This window comes from Mus pahari, chromosome 22 (genome assembly GCF_900095145.1).
Source record: "Mus pahari chromosome 22, PAHARI_EIJ_v1.1, whole genome shotgun sequence".
Taxonomy (NCBI): domain Eukaryota; kingdom Metazoa; phylum Chordata; class Mammalia; order Rodentia; family Muridae; genus Mus; species Mus pahari.
In genome coordinates this window covers 47,447,612-47,465,743 of record NC_034611.1, presented here as the reverse complement: position 1 = coordinate 47,465,743, position 18,132 = coordinate 47,447,612, and the positions used below count along the sequence as shown (strand labels likewise).

Sequence of the window (18,132 nt, the reverse complement as noted above, 5' to 3'; positions counted from 1 at the left end):
TAGTAATAATGGCAAGGGCCGGGTATCCATCCAGGTCCATTGGAGTCATGGAAGCGTAAAGGCCGTTAACCCCGGACAGGGGACCAAGAGGGGCTCGTTGATGGGGGTGGTAGGAACAGGGGAGGAGTGAGCGGGCTGATTTATGGGGACTGGGGGCTCTGTCTGGTACCCCAGAGTTGGTCCGGGGTGTGCCAGAGTGTCCGTGCGAGACACTGAGGGGCAGAACGGACGACCGTGTGTGCAGGAGAGACCTGGCCAAACCCGAGAGTGTGATGAGCGATCACTCGGGGGTGGGTGCGCGCCCGGCCGCCCTAGGCGAGCGGGCGGAGTGGGTGTGGGTGTGCGCGCGCGTTTGCAAGACCCGCGGCCCGAGCGCGCGTGAAGCACGGGGTCCATAGCCGTCCAGAGGGCGCGCCGGAGAAAGGGCGAATGCGAGGGGGCCACGCGTGCCAGTGCGGGCGAGCGTGCCAGCGGGGGGTAGGGCGCCTGCCTGCGCGGGGCGAGTGGGAGTGGGGGCTCACAGGCCCGCGTGGGAGAGCGTGCCCCCGCGAGTGTGCCGCGCGTGCCAGGCGCGGGAACGTGCCAAAGCGGAGGCGCGCGGGGGCCGTGGCGCGGAGGGGGGGTCGTGGTGCGCGGCAACGGAGGCGCGGGGAGACAAGGCGAGAGGGGGAGGGGAGCAAGGGCGCGCGCGGCCGAGCGGGCGCCCGCGGTCACATGGGCGAGGGAAGGAGGGAGGGAGCGCGCGAGGGAGGGAGGAGGATGGGGGGGTTAAAGCCGCGGAGAGCAGAGGAGCCGGTGCAGAGCGGGCGGCGGCGGCGGCAGTGGAGGCGGCGGCTCCAGCCGGCGCGGCGCGGGGTTCGGCAGTGGGATCCGGCCGCAGTGCTCGCTCCGCGCTCCTGCCTCGCTCCCCGCCTGCAGCGGCCGAAGGGCGCGGCGCGGAGCCCGGGTGGCCCGAGGGCGCGGTGAGTGTTCCGCGGCGGTCTGCGCGAGGCTTGACCCTCGAACGCTCAGGCGGACAGACCCCGCGGCCCTCGTGCGTGCGGGTAGAGTGAGGGAGGGGACACGCGTGGGCCCCGCGGTCGGGGGAGGTAGGAAAGTTCACCAGAAACTTTGCCCGCAAACTCGGGGGCGGGGGCGCACGAGCAGCAGCCCCCTACGTCCGGGCGCGCCAGGGGTTGGGCGTGGTGGTGGTGGTGGTGGTGGTGGTGGTGGTGGTGGTGGTGGTGGTGGTGAAGCTGGGCGATCAGGGCTGGAGGGAGGTGGCCAGGGCGGTTAGTTCTAGTGTCCCTGTTCTTCCCACCCTTGAGCAGCATGCGCGGGGTCTGGGAAAATTCCAGAGCTAGGGGGTTCGCAGTGACCCCCCACGCACCCAAAGCTTGCTTCTTTCTCGAGGGGGAAATATCTGGACTTCAAAGTGCCTGGGAGTGTAAAGGGATGGCTGCGCTTCAGTGCCTGGGTATCCGTGTGACTCCGCGTGTGGGGCGTGTGTGTGTGTGTGTGTGTGTGTGTGTGTGTGTGTGTGTGATTCTGCCTGTGGTTTTCTCATGAGTCCGCCTGGATGTATCTGCACGCAGTGAGTCCCTTTCGGTGTGTCTCTTTGTAAGTCCTCTGGTGTGTGTGATTCCAAGCCTGGGGCATATCCCCAAGTGTCTCTTTTGTGAGTCTGCCCATGTGTGCCTTCTCCGGTGTTTCTGGGTGTCCCCAGGTTGTACAGAGTAGTGTATCTCCCGGTGCGTGGGGGGCTGGGCCGCGAGGAGGTCACCAGACGGACAGCTCTCCTCGACTCCTCTCCTCTGCCGAGCTTCTCCAGCGTCTAGCTCGCTGGCTCGCTGGCTCCCTGGCCCCCCTCCCCCCTCCAGTAGCTTCAGGCGGGCAGGACTATTTCACGCCTTGTTGAAAATTCAGGATTTTCTTTCTTTCTATCTAGTCTCTCTGTTTGAGAATTCATCCCCCTCATCCCCGCATTTATGTATGTGTGTGTTTGTGCACGCAAGTCTAGCACCTTATCTTGCCGGCAACACTGGGCGTGTGTCTGTATACTGTGTGCCTTTAACACAACTTGTTCTGCCTGTGATATATTTGTCTGTGTCACAGGATGTATTTGTGTACCCTATCCTCTGAGGTGGTAAGAGTTGAGACTACAGAGTGTTCGTGCGTTAGTCAACTGCGGTCTGAAACATAGGGTATATTTTTTGTGTGTCTGACCCTGGGGGCTTGCCCAACTGGCTCTTCGTGGAGATGCAGGGCTAGCTTGGATCTGGGAGGTGAGGAGAGCAGTGAGTCTCATATTTTTGTCCCTGTTTTTACTCTGACAGCCCACACAAATCCTTTCTGTCGGTTTCCGAGGCGCTAGGAGGGATTAAGATGCAGCTAAAGGTTCAGACTCTGTCAGAACTGACACTCCAGTCGGGGACTCTGAGTCTACCCAAAGACTAAAGAGTTTAAAGTTCACACTCAAGACTTCCTGGGGCTCTGGAATTCACACTCGGATTCACACTGGAACACTTAAACTCCTTCCAGAGACGGGGTGAGGGTGGGGGGCTTACCCTCAGGGGGGGGCTTGCATTCAGAGTCACACCAGGGGAGTGGGATTCACATGTAGATTTACACTTCTGGAGGGGTGCTCGAATATCATCTCTGCTTTCATTGGGGGCTCACACTTGCATATCTGTCACGGGTTCACAGTTCGGGACTTAGAACTGGTCCACAGAAGCTCCATGGGGTTTATGAACTGGTACCCCAGTTCTTGACTCTGTAAGACCACAGAGTCCTCAGGTCGACTCATTCATTCAGGGACCCTGCCACACTAGAGCACACTGGAGGCCCATAGTCAAACTCAGACTCAGCAGGAAGAATGCAGGACTCCCCCGTGTGAATGCAAGGGCTCTCTCGGGACACTGCAGTTCCTGTCAGGATGCCATGCCCGCCCTCTGTGCCAGCCAGTCCCACTCTGACTCCCAACGCTACAAATGGGGCTCGAGTTCACGTGGAGTCATGTGAGGACCTTTGGTTCACACTTAGATTCACCTGGGGAACTGAAGGGTTAAGACTCAAGGGGCTAACCTTGGACTCATACCAGGATCTGGGCAACTCACTCGGATTCACAGGAGGATCTGGGTGTTCCTATTTAGAACTCTAGTGGCCACGCTGTAGATTCTCACTTCTTCCTGTAATCAAGTAGATTATGGTGCCTGGATTTTGAAACCCTTGGGTTTATAGAGGCACCAGGGGCTTGACATTCATACTTAAAAAGGGAAACCTGGACTCACACCTAGAACGCCCCGAAGGCCAAGAATTCACACTGTTTAGCAAGGAGTTGTTTGGGGGCTCAGTCAGTCTCTGAGCCTACTTTCTGACCCCCTCCGACCCACGGCCAGGGTCATACCTCAGGATCTTGGTTCATGCACCCATCTTTCTTAACTCTCCCTCCAGCACTGCCAGAGAACCAAACAACCCCACACTTTGATCTTAGATTTCATGCTCAGACTGACATTAGATCCTGAGGCTCACACTAAACTCACACTTCCATCCTGCGGCTCACATTCAGACCCACACAATGCCAGGGGAGCCTAGACTTCGTCATGCGTTCCCATGTGTGTTCTTTGGGCTGTGATGCCACATCAGGGGAATCAAGGTGAAGAACAGACACATGTCCGGGGTGAAGACGGGGCGTCTGCTTGGTTCTGCTTACGTCTGGTCTTTTACACAGGCTGTGATCTGGTGGACAAGATGGTGGGAGACACTGTGCGGGTCAAGCCTTCCTACCAGCCAGCTAGGCTCTTGGCAGAATGTCTGAGTGGTTTGTTGGTACAGGGGTCAGTGAACCGACAGATTCCTCCATGTGCCATGAAATATTCCTTAAACAGTTGTGGGCACCTCTTCTGTGGTGGAAAGGATCAGGGCAGCGGGGAGGTGGGGGTGAGAGACTCAAGTCCTTAGACATCTCCTGCCCTCGACCCCCACATCCTCCAGCCTGGGCCTGGGACTTCAGGAAAGTTCCCAGGTGCATTAGTGATTCTGGGAGAGAAGAAGCTGTCTCTAATTGCATCCTCTCTACTCTCCTCTGTTCCAGCTGGAGAAGGGTAGAGGCCATGTTATGTCTCATGGCTTCAGTGTTTACACAGGAATACCAACATACCCCTCCCTGCTCCCTACAAGAACACTATCCCTAGGGGGTCTGGGCTGTAGCCCTCCCCAGGACTCTACCTGCCTTAGAGAAATGGTCTTGGACTTCACCAGCCCACGGTGGAGACCAGTGGATGGGACCACCTGAGGCATACTACTCCCATCCCAGCCCCATAGACGCTTACAAGGTAGGGACTTGGTTCATGGAGGGGGCACATCAGGCTGAGGTGGCCTGGCTTTAACTGCTCCATAGCCTTGAAAGATGTGTCCCTTTGGACACATGCACTCCAGCCTCACTATGGGGGCGGGGAGGGGGGGCTTGGAGGCAAGGCGTTCTGCACTCTGCCCCCCCCATAGCGAGTTGAAGTGTAAATGAATCGGAAACATATGGAGTGAATTTTCTTTGAAATGCAGATTGGTTGGGGGGGACCATGTGTGTGTGGTTTGGGGAGGGGTCCAGAAAGCAAGAAGATTGAAGTGGACTGACCCCCTCCTCCAGAGCTCACTGTGGGGTCAGAGGTGGTGGGGAAGGAGGGACAGTGAACTCCTGTGGCCCTGGGTGACCACACCCACATTGGCTCTGGCTTCCTGTGGAGAGAAACTGTGGTTAGAGAGCAAGGGGTCATTGCCCCCCTTTATTTTTGCAGCAGGCAAAGGGAACCCCTAAAGCTTGTGCTGGTTTGGGGGGGCAGTGTCATTAGAGTCAGGAGCTCTGGCTGCCCAAAGGCAAAAGGAGGAGCTGGAGCAGATGTTAGACCCTGCAGTTGTAGGGACCCAGTGCCCGGAAACTGAGGTTAGGACTACATCAGAAGAAACTGAAGTTAGGCGGCGGTGGTGACTTTTACGCAGCAGGACCTATCTGTGTCTTAGGAATGTGATGGAGAGTCCCTGGACTTGGGGACAGATTTCTGCTGATTCCAGGCAGGGTCCAAGATACCCTTAAGTGTTCTTTCCTTGCATTGTACAGCAAGGTGGCAGTACTGCCTGTGTGGGTTCTGGGTCTGCCGCCATCACTGCTGTACCCTGCCTGTGATGCAGAGAGGGCATGTAATAAGAGAACACAGCCTTATCTCTTCCATCAAACAAGCGGATTCTTGTGGGCAGGACCATGTTCCTGGTGCTTGGCCGGAAGTCGATTCTCCACGTGGAGGCATGATTGTGAGAGGGGACAGTTCGGGGTTTCAGGTTCGAGGCCCAGGGACTCCTCTTTGCACCGCTCTCTGGTTCAAAGGGTCGGTGAGTTATTTGAAAGATGGAAATAAGGAAAGCCCCTTACACATCCTTAGAGAGAGTAGCAGACAGTAACCTGGTCCTGAGGCAGTGATCTGAAGTCTTTCTGCCCTCTTCACAGACAGTCTCTATTCTCCTGTGGTGTTGAGTGTGCCCTTAATTCTCTGTAGGTCTGGAGAATGGACCCCATATCCAGGTCACCGAAGCTCAGGCAGGGTGGACTGTCTGTTGGTTATTAATGTTTGTCTGAAAACACAGACCCTAAAGCATGCGCGGCCGGCCCTTCCAGAGGCCTGGAGTTGCTGCTGGGGTCCTGTGCAGCACCTTAGCTGGAGAGAGATAAGGAGAGACCCACACCCACATCATGGTGAGTGTCTCCTAGGAGAGGCTGGGAGTAAAAATCGAGCAGGGGAAACCGAGGCAGGCTTGGGTGGGCAACGCCGGAGGGGCAGGGGCTTTGATCCATACAGAGCGAAGCTTTATTAGCTCAGTTGTGTGTGGTTAGTTAAATGAAGGCGACACTTGGGGCTACTGGTAATCCTAACACCACAGGGAGTTTCCTCCTTAGCAGGGTGGGAGCACCCAGTGCTAGAACTAAACCTCCATCAGTAGGCAGTCGGCAGCTTTTCAAGTTCCTAGCAAGTGTGTGTGGTAAGTAAACAAGCCACTTCCTTAAGTACCCTCTCCTGAGCCACTGGCTACCCCTAACCCCTTTTGTGTAGCAAGTCCTAGCAAGGATTTCAGTAAGACCCCCCTTTTGTAGACTTGTACCTCACTTCTGACCCCAGGCCTTTGTGTGGGCCCTCTCCTCGGGAGGAGGAACAACACTGTGTGGTGGTCCCAAAAAAGACAAGAGGAGTCCAGTATCAGAAAGCAGATGCCACGTGACCTTGGCCTGTGAGCTGACCTTTCCACGCCCCTCCGTGAAATCGCAGGATTTGGGGTGGGGGTGGGGGCGGGGGGCGCTGGGCCCTGGCCCAGGCCTGGAGAGAAGGCGGTTTTGGCACCCATCCAGACTTCTGACGTCAATGTCTCTCCAAATAATGGAATCAATATTGGGGTGGGGGGGGCAGCAAGCGTGAACCAGGCCCCAGCGATTAGAAACAGATCGGCTGAGAAGAGGCTGATTCTGATAGAGATGCTTTGGTGGTGGGAGGCCTGCGGGGGGGGGGGAGGCAGACTTGGGAGCACGTGGGGGCAAGTCACGGAGAAATGGGGAACCAAGGAGACTGGGATGTTTAGAGCCCGAGTGGTGGGGTGGAAGTGGGGGAGACCGTTGCCCAGGTTCCTTTCTCCTTCAAGCCTCTTAGGTTTCCAAGGGTAAGTGGCTTGTGGGTGGTGGCATCTTTGGCAGGAGAGTGAGGGTAGCCAAGGAGAGCTCACCTGTGTGTATCTCTGGCCATATTGGAGTGCTGGTGACACACAGGTGGCGGGGAGGGGGGTGTGTGGGGAGGTGAGAAGGGAAGAATTCGAGGACAAATCTTGCTTGGCACCTAAGGGCATTCGTCCAGGTTAGAGAGCCGGGAGCCCCTGCAGAGCGGGAATCTGGCCCTGTCAGCTCACATTCTCTCCTTCTCCTAGAAAGCTGCAGGTTAGAACGGAGAGGGTCATGGGATCCATGATGGGGTGGGAGGGGGCTGGCCTGGCAGCTGACAAAAAAAAAAAAAAAAAAACAGGAAGAAGGGCTGGGGGGAGCAGCTGTAATTACAGGGCATTTATTATTAATCAGATGAGATTGTTGGAAGCAGCTGGTGTAATGTGCGTGGAGATACTGTATGCTTCCCCCAACACACGCACACACGTATATACATGCCACACACAGCCAAAGCCTGGCTTGGTTTGTTTGTTTGTTTTTTTTCTTGTGAAGGTCAGATGGGTCTGTAATTGTCTGTGCCTCTGCGTATCAGTGTGTATCTGTCTGTGTTTTCGTGTAGCCTGTCCTCTCTCTACTGCTGTTGTCTCTGTGTCAAGCTACCTGTCATTCTTGGGCCTGATGTCTGCCTGCCTTCCCTCTATCTCCCTGTCTTTGGGCCTGTGTCTTGGTGTGCTGGTCTCTGTCGCCACCAGCCAGCCTGTCTCTCTAACACGCTGTTTTAGTTACTGGCCTTCTCTTGTTAGTGATGTTTCTGGTTTCTGGGCAGGATTCCATGACAGAGTCCCTTTTCTTTCTCATGAGTGTGCATGTAGGCCCCTAATCATACCTTTGGCAGATTTATTCTGGGACCTGTTGAGGAAGCAGTCAGACCCATAACATCTCCTGGGGACTTGTAGAAGGCGCGGGGTCTATTGAGTGGCCAGAATTCACTGCAGCTTCTCTGAAGTCCCAGGGCCCTTGCCAGTGCCCATTTGCACCGTTTGGGGAAGAGCTGCTTTTGCCGTCTCAGTGTTCTCACTACTGAACAGAAATAAGGCGATCTCAGAATGTTGTTTGGATGATTTGGCACAAAAATGTAAGTTAAGGAGCTGGAGAGATGACTCAGCGGTTAAGAACACTAACTTGCTCCTGCAAAGGACCCAGGTTCGGATCCCAGGACCCACATGGCTTGTAACTTCAGCTAAAGGGATCTGACACTCTGCAGCCTCCTGCACACATGTGGTGCACACACACACACACACACACAGGAACATGCACACGCATGACATACAGTTTGGTTTTTAAATGTAACTTAAGGGCTGGAGAGGGGTTGTTCTGGCAGAGGACCCAGGTTCAATTCCCAGGACCCACATGGTGGCTCATGTAACTCCAGTTCCAGGCATCCAAACCCCTCCTCCGATCTCCAAGGGCACCATGCACTCATATGATGTACATGTGTACAAGCAAAACACACACACACACACACACACAGACAAAATACTCATGCACATAAAGTGAGAATAAAGGAAGAATGTATGTATGTTAAGTTGGGTATAGGGGCAAACACTTTGACTTCCCGGAGGCAGGGGCCAGAAAATCTCTAATCTATAGAGGGAGAGCCTGTCTGACAGGGGGAGTTAGACATCAGTTGGGACTTAATGTAAAGACTGCAGAGCCAAGGACCTGGGCAGCTGCTAGCTGATGCTGCAGATAGGCTTAATCAGAGCGTGCTCAGTTAGCATGGGTCCAGCACGACAGAAAAGAATAAATACCCTTAGCCCTGTGTGAGTGGGTGAGAGCTACAGAGGCAAACTGGCATGGAAAGGTGGAGGGGGGAGGGGTACTGACTCCGTTCTAGGCTCCGGAGGTGGTCAGACCTATAGTCTTGTGTAAGTGGCAAGAATGTTAGCACCCGTCTCATGGAGGGATAACCAAGAAGAGGGGATGGTGCAAATGTGGCTGCTTAAACAACTCCGGGCACATACCGGATGCTCAGGAAGTCATGGTGGGGATCTGGAGGATGTGGGAACGGTGGGCATCGAGGCCAGCGCCCATGACAACACGTGTGTGTGTGTGTGTGTGTGTGTGTGTGTGTGTGTGTGATGTGGAGGCCTTTCTGTCTGAACCCTGCCTGTGTGGGAATCTGTGGTATGTATCTGTGAGTGGTGTCAGGCCTATCTTGTGCCCTTTGTTTGTCCCTGTGGTTTAGAACTGAAGTCAGCAAAGAGCTGGTAGAAGAAGATTATACTGCTTTTTTTTTTTCCTCTCCCAGGCATATCTGCTTCTGGCAGAGATATGATAATAACAGCTAGCTTTGGGGTGCGGGGTGTCGTGCTGGGGAACCCATGCTAGGTGAGTGTTCTGACTTAGCTGTATCCGAGGCCCCACCCGCTAGCAACTGCTCAGGTGCTGAGTCATCAAAACGATGCTCCGAGGTAACTGTTCCCATTTCACAGAAGAGAGCACTGAGATGCTGCTGGTCTCCCCGGAAGAGTGGGCTTATGAGGGTGCGATGGGCTCCAGGAAGACCTGTGGTTTCTCTGACCTGATGTATGTCCTTTGCCCTTCCAGAACCCTGCCCCATCACATCATCCCAGGAAGGCTTTGGTCTGGAGAGGAGGATAATATTGATGTGTGTGGAGAACAGCTGGTGGTAACGAGGTAGGTGCTGGGAGCCCAGGCAGAGCAGGCTGCTCTTGGGGCATCAGGCAGGTGCACTGGGCCCTGAGTGACAGACCTGAGACCCACTCTTGCAGTTCTCCTGTCCTGTCTCCCAAGACCTGGGGCCTGAGGCTCCTTGTGCCCCTATATTAGTCCCAGAGAGGGAAAGAGACTCATCCACCGTCACACAAGAGAGGGCAGCGCCAGGTTAGGATACCCTTCTGTGTGGAGGATGCTGAATGCCAAATTTATGAACATCTTGTTGCTCTCTGTGTCTTCCCCCTTCCTTCCCTCTCTGCCCCTAAAACATCTCTGGCTCCATTAGGGGAGCAGCTGAGCTTGAAGGAGTAGCTGAGCTTGAAGGAGTAGCTGAGCGTGAAGGAGTAGCTGAGCATGAAGGAGTTGGAATGGCAGGTCCAAAAGTCTTGTGGGGCCAGCAGTGGGGCTGAATCTCACCCTCCTTCCCTCTCATTCAAGCAGGCAAGGCCCCTGGATTGGCAGCCCCAGGGTGGGGGCATCTGAGGAATTGAGGCACTGGAGCGGAACGGAAGGGCCTATTGTCCAAAACCCGCCAAAGGCCCACAAAGGCCAGAGGCCCACAAAGGCCGGCTGGGCTTTTCATCTCAGCTCCCAAACAGACTGGCCATTTTCCTGGCTTGGGGCAGTGGGGCAGGGAGGCATGTGGTGGTGGAGTGCATGTTGTTAAGGATGGAGTGGGGTAGTCCAGGCTGACACATGGCCTTCCGGGAAGCTTAGCTGGTTCAGGGGTCCAGAGGAGAAAGGAGGAAGAGATACTGTAGTGTAAATTAGGCTTCCCACCTCATTCCTCCCGGAGGGCCTAAGGACATGGGGTGGGTGGGGTCTGCGTTAAAAGTGTGTTCAAACTAGAAGGGCTATGAAATAGATTTACAGAATAATAGATGGTATTTATTGGAGTATATCTGGGAATCTGATGTCCTACCAGAAAAACAGGCTACTTAGCCATAAGCACCTCCAAATTGGGAGCACTGTAGGGAGCTAGAAGAGAGGCTTAAGGAGTGAGGGTGGTGCTCAGGAGAGAAGGAGAAAGGAAAAAAAGGAAAGAACTCCCTACAGCAAGAGAGACTGAGACCAGACAGCAGGAAGGACTTCCTGCCAGTGAACAGTAGCTCAGATGCCCTGACCCTGTCCCTGGGGGATCTCAGAGGATCTCAGAGAGCAGGGGAGCTGGAGACACCCCAGGGGCTCAGGCTGAAGCTGCTTCTGTGGGACTGAGGAGGGAGGGCTTGGCAGTTCTGTCCACGCTCCCCGCAGCACCTCCAGCGCCACTTTAAAAACAGCTTTTTAATTTAACAAAGTGGATGAAAAACTGTTTTTGGAAATAAAAGATATCTGCTGTCTCCCAAGCTAGCACTCAGCCCTTGCAGAGAGCCTCTCTCTGGGTTTCCGCTGGCTGCTGGTGCCTGCTCTCCTCTCTCTCGGTCTTTCTGTGTTTGTTTCTGCTCTGCAGCCCCCACCTTTGCTCTGGCCTCCCATCACCTCCCTCCATCTCAGCCTCCACGGGAGTCTTACCCTCAGCCTCTCCTTTCTTCTCTCTCTCTCTCTCTCTCTCTCTCTCTCTCTCTCTCTCTCTCTCCCTCCCTCCCTCCCTCCCTCCTGTCTCTCTCTTCCGGGCGTCTCTCTCCCTATTTGTCTCTGTCTCCTTGCCCGTCTCAATCTCTGTCTCCCTCCACCTCCCCCTTCTTCTCCCCCAACCCGAGCTCTAAATGGGTCTATTTAAAACGCGCGACGCTGCCAAGTCAGAAAAACGTCTCCTGATAAAGCGCATTAGGCGGAGGGAGGGAGGAGGAGGGAAGGAGGGAGCGGCAGGCGGACAGATTGATCCAAGCCCGTAACCCCATTAATCAGGCAGCGTGGATCCCCCTCCCTCCCCCGGCTTCAGCCCCTTCTGAGCTAAAAGCCCCTTAAATATTTATCACCCCTCCCCCACGGGGGCGAGGGGAGGGGCACGTGGCCCCTCGGTGAGAGCATCCCCAGCCGCCTGGTCCATCCTTGCGCCCGCCCGTGTGTGTGTGCAGATGTGTGCATGTGCTTCTGTGTACACGCCTGGGTGTGTGAGCCTCACCAGCCCGAGGCCTAGCTGCTGACTTGCCCCACTACAGTCAGAGCAGCTGAGTCCTTTGGGTAGCCTCCTGGTGCTCCTGGAAACTGGCCCTGCTTGGCCCTCCTGAACAAGGGAGACTTGAGCAAGTAGAGCAAAAACGGGGTTGGGGGGCGTTTATTGGGATGGGGGATCCGTGACCTCTGCACTGCCCTTCCCAGAGAGCAAGGCCGCGTCTGGGGCTCAATCTACATCCCACCAGATTCCCAGTGCAGGTAGTTAACTTGGGAGAAGAGTCCCAGGCCCATTTTCCTGAAGTACACAGAGACAATGTGGAAGGCTGAAGTACTCTCTTCTTCCTTGAGGGCAGAATTAGGACTGGGAGTGGCGAGGATGGTAGTGGTGGTGGTGGGGATGTCTGCCATTCCCTAAAAAAAAAAAAAATGTGGAAAGATGACCCGGGCTTCGGCAGGTTCCCATCACTCCCAAGAGGACAGGAAGGTGGCCCAGAGCTGGGACCGAGACGCGCGTCTCCAGTCTGGCTGGCTGGTACCCGGGCAGCAGAGGTCAGCTCCGAGCCCCGCATCCACGCCGCGGGTTTGGGGGAGCGGAGCCCGCCACCCCCGGCCTTGCCGAGGGTCCCCTCCCCGCCCCTCCCCCAGCATCAAGTGCCACATCTCCTCCTGACTCAGACAATTAGATTCAAAGGATGACCTCACTGCATGCCGTCCCTCACTCACTGCCTCGGCTCGCTCGCTCGGCTCCCGGCGCGCCGCCTCCCCCTCCCGGCCCGCTCACCGCCCCGCTCGCCCTCTCGCCCTCTCGCTCGCCCGCTGGCTCCGGCGCGGCCGTGGCGCTCCGGCCCGGCCCCTCGGGGGTGGGGAAGCCCCGGGGACCGATGCCCGCAGGCTGCCGGGCGGACCCACGGAGCGCCGAGCACCGGCCGGGCGCCTGCGCGGGGACCCAGGTCAGTGCGCGCGGCCGCGGGGCCGAGAACTTGTCACCCCGCCGCCCCGCCGCGGCGGGGACCCCCCCCCCGCCCGCGCCAGCCCGCCAGCCCGCCGCGGCGCTTCCCGCTCCTTCCTCGGCCCCCGCCCCCCGCGGCTGCTCGGCGCTCCCCCTGCCAAGCTGTCTCTCTTCTCTGCGCTTTCTCCCCAGCCCCCCTGCCTCAGCAGCCGGTGGGAGGGACTGGGACTTCCTGAGGTCTCAGGGATGGGGCCGGGGCCCATTGGCTGCAGGCGGACCAGGCCTCTGAGAGGGGAGGGGGCTCTGGCTGTGTCCATCGGCCTAGGGGAGGGGGCTACCGAGAGAGAGGCCTAGGGTGTGGGGGTGACATCTAGCCTGGGGGGATGAGTTCCTGATATCTCTCTCTTCTCACATCCTGTGGGCCTCTTGCCTAGTTTCATTTGATCCCCGAAGCCTGCCTTCGTTTGTCCACACCTCCCAGCTCTCTGCAGTCCCCAGTGCCTGGCTTCGTTTGGCTCCAGTACCTACCTTCTTTGGGATACTGTCATCTGGGTTCCTTTCCCCCCCCCCCCGCCCCCCTGGCGCCTCAGCCTGATTTCTTCTGCTTTCCTCAGTTTGCAATCACCTGGCTTTTATGGGGCTGCCCGTGCCTGGCTGGTTTCCTTAGGTGTTGTGCCTGGTGTTCGCTGTCAAGCCTGGACCAGAAAGCACAACAGACAGGGATGCAGGCAACAGGGCCAGGGCTACAACCAGAGAGGCAAGTCCTGAGAATGTCAGTTGTTCCAGGCTTGGGGACTGGCCAGCTCCGTCTGGATTCCCTTCTGCCTGGACAGCGCCTTAGGACCTAGTATCAGGACCTCCCATCCTGGGATAGGACTTGGGGGTGGAACTACAGTGCCCAAGAACACTTTAGGACTCTTGTCCTTAGTGGCCAGTTAGGTGAGCGCCTACTTTGTCTGGACGATGCTCTGCCTCTGTCTCCACCTCTCTGTGGGCCTGACAGTGGTGGTGAGGCTTGGGTGTGATTGTTTAGGTGAGGGCTTATTCATCGCCTTCCTCCCCACCCCCCATCTCTCGCCCAGTCTGTCAGGAGGCCTGCTATCTGGATCTCCTAGAGACAGGTAAGGGGCATAGAGCACAGAGGACCAGGGAGAGGACGGGCTGAAAGCTGTTGCTTCTTAGCCTGGGGAAATCAGGGAGGCAGTAAGGCATGGGGCACGGGCATGTTTGGGGCTTTTCTGGTACCTGCTGTGGCCAGTGCCACCATCTCTCACCCTAGGTCTTCCCCACCCCCGAAGCCTTCCTGGATCTCCCTCCATCCCATAAAGTTGTTGAAAGCAGGAGGAAGCCGGAGCTGGCTGCGAGATCATTGTCGTTCTAAGTGCTCCCTTCTTTTCTCAGTCCTGGCTTCAGCCACGTGGCTTTATCTCCTTTCCTCAAGCACACCCAGGTCCCAGCCCAGTGTGACTGTGTCATGAGTGGCTGTGTCTTTCCCATTGGGAGCATGGCGGGCTGAGAGTGACTGGAGAGTTCTGGATTTTCTGGAAGCATATGGTGGCATCTGTGTGGAGGGTTGACAGCTTTGAGTGTGATAGTATCCATATGTGAGTCGGTGGTCGTTCTGTGTGAGGGAGTCTCTGTGCGCAACTGTGACGTAGGAGAGAGCGAGCGAGAGACTGTGTGTGTGTGTGTGCACATGTGTGTGTGTGCACCAATGTATGAGGCATTGGCAGTGCATGTCTGCAGGGGAGGCCATGATACATGCTTGTGACTGGATGTCAGCGTGTATGTGAGGCTGCTGGTATGTCTGCCGAGCACTGGCCGTGTGTGTGCGCGTGTGTGTGTGTGTGTGTGTGTGTGTGTGTGTGTAGATGGGGTCTCTGGAGGCTCAGCTGGCTGGCTGGGAGCACTCTCTAGTATGTGCTTCTTCCCCGTGTGAGGTGAACACTGGGTCCTGTGTCATCCTGAATTGCTGGTGTGTGTGAACATGTGGGCATGTGTACTCACGCCTGTGTTTACCATCAGGAACAGATTGTGGAGAGCAGGGAGGGGGAGGGAGGATGGCTTGCTCTTACCCAGCAGAGCAGAAGGTTCCTCAGAAGTAGCATGCATGGTACACGTGCATGCTAAGGGGGCAGAGAAAACAGAACATTGTTCCATAAGGAAAACGAGACTTCTCCCCCCACCAACTCTGGCTCTGCCAAAAAGACCATCTTCAGTTCTTCCTGTTACAAACTCATGCTTCGAGTGCCCTGCTGGTGTGTGTGTGTGTGTGTGTGTGTGTGTGTGTGTATCCCTGCATGGAATTTTTTTTTTTTTTTGACAGTCTCTTTACATAGCCCTGGTTGTTCTGGAACTCACCCTGTAGACCAGGCTGGCCTTGAACTCATGGAGGTCTGCCTGCCTCTGCCTTCTCATTGCTGGGATTAAAGGTGTGTGCCACCATGCTGGCCAATGTCTATATTTTCAAGGGTGTGTTGTAATATAGTAGTGATCTGGTAGGCGTGGGAGTAGAGAAACAAGCCTTTGATCTAGGCCCCCAGTCTGAAGAGCCATTTTCTGAAGAGCCTCTTCTGCCTGCGTTCACAGACTCTTCCCTTGTGCCTACCCCAGCTAGAGAGAGTTTCTTTCAGCCACGCGGTCTTCCTTATCCCCCAGAGATCGTGGCATTCCTGCTGTCTACCCTCCCCATGCAATGACTGCCCCCCACCCCCTGCTGCCCTTCACATAACTGGTATATTGGCCCTTTTTGGGTGGAGGGCTCCTTCTGGTTCTTCTGTAAACCACAAACTTTGGACTGAGCTTGGCCGGTAGGAAGTTTGTCACCTGTGCCTCCAATTCTGGTGAAGCTGTCCAGAGCATGTGCCCAAAGAGAGAACATGAATTTCTCTGCCCTTTCCTCCTCCCCATGCAAGAGGCAGGAGCTGCTGGAGCAAATGCCTTCAGAAGAGACAAACCCAGGCCTCCTGCATCTAGAGGTCTGCTCCGAGTACAGTTCCAGGGCTCTGAGTGGACCTCTCCATGTGGGCTCAGGCTGGTGGGATGGATTCTCATCTTCTCAGAACATGTCCCCAGCTGCTCAGTCAGACCCATTGTAGGAGGGCCCCAGGCTCCTCTAACACGCCTGTCCACACGTGCAGCAAGCAGGGCACGCACATGCTGAACTCAGGGTCCCCACGGTACAAGAGGCTGGGGGTGGGGGGTGTGTGAGCACTTAGAGTCCAGGCTGCTGCCAAAATCCATCGGAATCTCTGTGTCCCCCCCCCCACGGGCCCCCATCTCCGGCTCTGGAGGTCACAACAGCAGGTGCGGATACCCACCCCCCCAACTCACTCACATCAGGGCGGCCTCCTTTTCCACAACCTCAGCCAGAGGCTGGAGATGGGAAATTGCTATTGCTGCCTCTGTCTTGACACCCCCCCCCCCCCGGTGCTCAGCCGTATCCTACCTCTTCTAAGCAGGAGGGGGCACACATACTGGTGTGGGGTTCTTTCCCGGGCACTCAGGCTTGCTGTGGGAGGGGCTGTGGCAGCCCAGGAGGAGCAGAAGGCTTGAATCCCAACCTCAGTCACAGCTTCTGGGTCCTATGTCGCTTGGTGGCACCAAGAGGTGAGAGGAAGAAGAGGGAGGGCTGGATTCAAAGGAGGGAAAGGGATAGAACCAGAGACAAGAGAGTCAGAAAGACAGGAGGGAGGCATGCAACTATTGAGTGGGAGCCTATAGCCCAGGAGTTGGCCCTGACCTGTGCCCTTTTCCTTTCTCTCCCCTCCCCACTCCGGGTGAGGGGACCTGCTGGCCAACTGCCAGGAGCCAGGCCTCCCTCCTTGGCCTGGTCCTCCCCCAATCCAGCCTGTGAACCATTCAGGCCTCAGCAGCGGCCCCCTCCGCCCACACTGTCCAGGCTGTCTAGGCCTGGTGGGATCTGGGGGCCCCAGCCTAGACTCCTCCCCCCCTCCTGGAGCTTCCTGTCCTGTCTCTTCCCAAGCTCCCCCTTGTCCAGGCCAGGGCTAATTTTCCCTGCTCACCCTATCCTTGTCCCCATGGCTTCTCTTTCTTGCTTCATCCTAATTTCTCCACAGGTTGGAGGCTCGCTGATGTCCCAGACCTTTTCATCAGTGTCCCCTTGCCTGCCTCATGCCCATATGGAGGACCTTTAGGCTGCTCTGAGGAGATGGGGAGGGTGCCCTTTCTACTCACGCTGTGTGAGTTTGGAGTCTGGAGTTGTCAGAAGCTGTGAACGAGTCACTTCAGTCCTGTTCTGGGCACCGCAAGGAGTCCTGGCCAGTGACCACTGGATCTCAGTTACCCAACTTGGAGATGGATTGGTAACCTTGCTTTGAGGTCATTTTGTGAGGCAGCCCTTCTCCTTCACGGTCAAGGGCAGAGTGAACATTCCTAACCCTCACAGCAGCCTCCACCCATAGCTACTGCAGATCACACACACCCAGCTGGGGCTGAGACCCAGGCAGTGCTCAGCAGTCCTTCCAACCCACAGCCCAACCTGTTTTTGAAAGGGATTCCCCAAACTTCTGGTTGTAGCTCTGCAGACATAAAGGGGGGGGGGAGTTTCCAAACAGTACCTCCCCCAGAGTGTCCGGTTAGCTAGGCAACAAGTGAGGTGGGGACAGAGCATCTGGAACATTGTTGGGGCTGGTAAGAGTGGTCTTGGGGTCCAGAATCCTAAACCAGACTCCAGTACTGGGTAGTTGAGATCACCAGTCTGTAGCTTGTCACTGTCTGGCCATATTACTAATGGGTACTGTCAGCCTCCATGGGTGATAGCGTTTCTGTGAACTGGTATCATTCTGTATGCCATTGAATCTGTCAGCATCTCCGTGTCGGGACTGTATCCATGTCAACATCTCTGCTACTCTGTGTGACTGTATCCATCTCAACAGGCATCAGTGCATTGTTGGTGTTGTTGTGATTGACTCTTACTGCAACATTGTTACTGTGATAACTGTCTGTGTTGTTGTGATTGACTCTTTCTGCAACATTGTTATCGTAGGGACTATTAGTGCTTGTGTGTCATTGTGCACAGTGCAACTGTATCATTTCATCTGACTTATTAACACTGTGTGGTAGTGTCTTTGTGTCCCAGTGGGACAGTGTCACTCAACTGGAGTCCTAGAATTTGTCTTATATGTTGGTTGTATGTGTAGGTAACTGATAACACGGGGTTCCACGTGAGAAATGGTACGGGAAGCTTGTGTTGCAGGGCACGGGGCTGCTTTCATGTTTGGGTACTCTGTTCCATCTTTATTCTTTGGCTGACTTCTTTGTGTGGTCCAAGGTAAAGGAGCCTAGGCTGGGGTACAACCTTCTCTGGGGTTGTATGACATTTATCATCTACATCTATCCTGGAGTCCTAAAGTAAGGATTTGGGAAAGGAGCTGTTTGCCCTGAGATGGGAGTTGGCGGTGATGGAGGGCAGAGAGGTGGTGGCGGTTTTTGTTACAGGAGTCACACGGGCTTCTGAGATGGTCTGGGGTGGGCAGAGTGAGCCTTTGTGTCTGTCTTCTCATTGGGAATAACTGCAGTTCCCAGCCAGGGTGCCCTGTCTTCCACCTCATGTCTCTTCTTCAACTTCCATCTCTGGTCCTTGTCCCTGTCAGTACCCACTCGGTGCTCTGCCTCACCCACGCCTGCTCCTCTTACCCAAGTCTCTCTCTCTCTCTCTCTCTCTCTCTCTCTCTCTCTCTCTCTCTCTCTCTCT

General features: G+C 55.9%; 1 protein-coding gene across 2 annotated transcripts in view; it reads left to right on the top strand.

The window, feature by feature from the left end:
- Positions 1-797: 797 nt before the first annotated feature.
- Positions 798-18,132, top strand: part of Cntfr (ciliary neurotrophic factor receptor) — a 37,851-nt gene continuing 20,516 nt past the window's right edge. For both annotated transcript variants that reach the window (XM_021222063.2, XM_029533419.1), the window contains exons 1-2: positions 798-962; positions 9,281-9,370. The gene's annotated coding sequence lies outside the window, so the exon portion shown is untranslated. The remainder of the gene's footprint in view (positions 963-9,280; positions 9,371-18,132) is intronic.